Below are 2,950 nucleotides of genomic sequence, written 5' to 3'. Positions count from 1 at the left end.
ATTCAATGATCGTTTTATGGTTGCCGACAAGCCCCGACAGAATCGATATTTCATCAGCGGTGAAGCGCGCCGGTTGTTTTTTTTAGTGGCCATTCCACTGGTGCTCAAGGGTTGGGGGAATCTCAAAGTTTAGGAGAAGAAAACTTGCACAGAAGGGAAGGCTGGAGCGTCCGGACCAAGGAGGTCTTAGGTACTAGGAAGGGGCACGTTGCAATATTGGTGAAGCCTAGTCATAAAAAGTTTAAACGATTTTGTGCTCAGCGTGACCACAGATCTCTCTGGCGATTGGTGCGACCATAAATACCCTGTCAGTGTCCCTTTAACAAACGGCTCCAGACGTCTGCTCGGTCAACACAGGCTGCAGGAAGATTATGAAAATTGCGAGCGCTTCTTGAGCCAAGGAGCATGTTAACCCGCTGGCGCCCCACCAAGCAGCTGATAGTCGTATTTCAAATCAGGTTTTTGTAGCGATTGAGAAGTCATTTTGACGAATGTGCGGGTTATGTATTATATTACGTACTATGTCCCACTAAAGCAATATTAGTATATTCTTCGGGTTGAAATAAAAGCTTAGTTGACCAGCTATTAAGTGAACTGCTGAATAAAAGTATATTTGACAGACAGAGAGATACCACTTAAACTCAGCCAAATGGTTCTAGCCGGTAGCACGGAGACAAACGCAGACAAACTGAAGGGAATGTTCATCAGAGATTCACGCAGAACCTCTCTGCACTGAACTTGCCTTCGTATCCTGAATGGAGAAGATGAGTATTTTTTGTGGCCGGTCAACCTGAGCAATGTAGACGTACATTGCTGCTGGCTTCGGCAGAGGTACAATATAAATATTGGAGGCGCGATAGATCATAATGCTGTGACAGCTACTGACTTTGCGAGACGCGTCCCCCACCTTTTGAAAGCAGACAATTTCCCTCATTAATCGTCCGCAGCGAGCCGGTTTTCCGGAATCAAGTAATTGCAAAATCAACCCAACTCCCTCGGTGTGGTCCAGAGGCTTTTTCGGCGAAAAGAAGCCAAAATGAAAAGCCAACGTACCGACCGGCGTGGATGGCTCAATCTTGAAGCTAATCGAACACAACCAAACTCAAGAAAAGCAGCTATCGAACCTTCCCATTCACATGACTGCAACATTGGTGTTCCCCTCAATGAAACACCTCGTCTGTCGTTCTCAGTCCACTGTTCCACATCCTTGTAAAAAAAACACTTATCACTTACCAAGTAGTCGTCACTTCGAATGTGATTCGAGACAGACAAGAAATTAAAACGTTTTTCTGTGATTCCTGCCAATCCAAGAAATCGAAAGCACGCGATTGTGTTTTGTGGAGTAAACGGGCTTTCAAACACGTGTTGGAAGGAAACATTCTACAGATGCTTCCTCACGCTGAGCACTCAAGCAAACTTAAGAAATTCTCGGACCTTCGTCAAATTACATTGCTCGCCACCGCGCCGACAACATGTGTCCGCGAAAGCCGTCAGAGACGCACGGAGGGGCGCAAAGCGGCCTGTTCCGGCTGGTTCCCGGTTTTCCCGCTTGGTGGCGTCCGTTTTGCTGGAGTCGCGTATGTGGCTATTTTTGGGCTATTTCTAGTGATGTGGCGAACATTTGTCGAACCTCAGGTTCAACGTTGAACTTTGAGGTTCAACTAGTTATTTTTCAGACTTTTAATCAGTTTCGAAAAAAGTTTGTTTCTCTTTTGATTAGCTGAGAGGAGAGACAGGAAGGAGAAAGGCTTCAAATTTGTACAAACTTCGGGGTCTTCACAATGCGCAGAGAAGCAAAGACTTGCGTAGGTCAAGCGGTCTCCCCACAGCCCAGTGGAACCAGTGGAACTAACCATACAAACAGGTTGCACTGTTACCACAGCTCCGGTAGCATATATTCTACCGGGATGTAAACTGAACTCTCCAAACACTGCTTTGGTGCACCTTGTGAAAATTCCTCGGCACCCAAGTTCGCAACAATAAGAAGTCTGCGGCTTCATCGCTAAACAATTGACCAACTTCCAGTCGTCGCCCACCCCAAGAAAGGACAACACAGTCGGAAATAGCGTGAACCGGAGTGGGGGACACTCATATTCTACACAAAGAAAAAGAGGCGGATGGGATGTTAGTAAGGACCTTAGATGTTCGGGGTTCTAATTTGAAACGCCCAGCGTTCTGACTTGTCTGCTTCTGTTCTTTTACTGCACAATATCTCCCGGGCTTCACAATAAAGCTGTCTTCGTGTGTTCTGTACTTACTTTTGAAAACCTACAAAGGAAGAATCAGTGTTGTGTGAATTTCCATCCTTCTGGAGCTTTTTCCGAAAAGTTCACAAGTGACATAATGTGCACAAAATGTGGCGCATCGGAGGGTTGAAATACAGAATTTACCGTGTTTCGTATGCGTGTGAAAAACTGTCAACGAAAGGCTTAAAAATCCTTGTTTCTCGTCTTGGCTATTTTGGCTATACCTTTTTTACTGCTTTGGCTATATTAGGGCTATACCTTCCAGCCGTTTGGCGAATGTTTGGTGGAACCATCTGGCAACGCTGCTAAATGAAAACCAGACGGCAGTGCACGAGGGCTAGCGCCGTCTCGTGCTCTACACGCATCTCCCCTCTGCGAGGAGGGGCCGAGTTCCCAATGAAGCGCTTGAGCCTTCTCTTGCATTTCAGAAGTGAAGAGTAAACGTGCACAGCTTCGATTGGCGCTAGAGCCCAAGCTACTATAACTTCGGCTACCATGGCGTGACACTAAATTCCCGCCAAATTCAGCGGAGAAAATTTTCCCGATACACTTAGCAGGGGGCGATTGCGACGTCATGCGACACTGCGATTCCCCGCTAAACGTAGCGGGGAAGCCACGACGGACACACAAACACACCTCAGGATGAGTCGTGAAACCTCGCCACCACTAGCAAGTCAGAGCAGAAATAAAAGACCACGAAAACA

This window comes from Ixodes scapularis, unplaced genomic scaffold (genome assembly GCF_016920785.2).
Source record: "Ixodes scapularis isolate PalLabHiFi unplaced genomic scaffold, ASM1692078v2 PGA_scaffold11__112_contigs__length_91849675, whole genome shotgun sequence".
Lineage (NCBI taxonomy): Eukaryota > Metazoa > Arthropoda > Arachnida > Ixodida > Ixodidae > Ixodes > Ixodes scapularis.
This window is presented reverse-complemented; position numbering follows the sequence as displayed.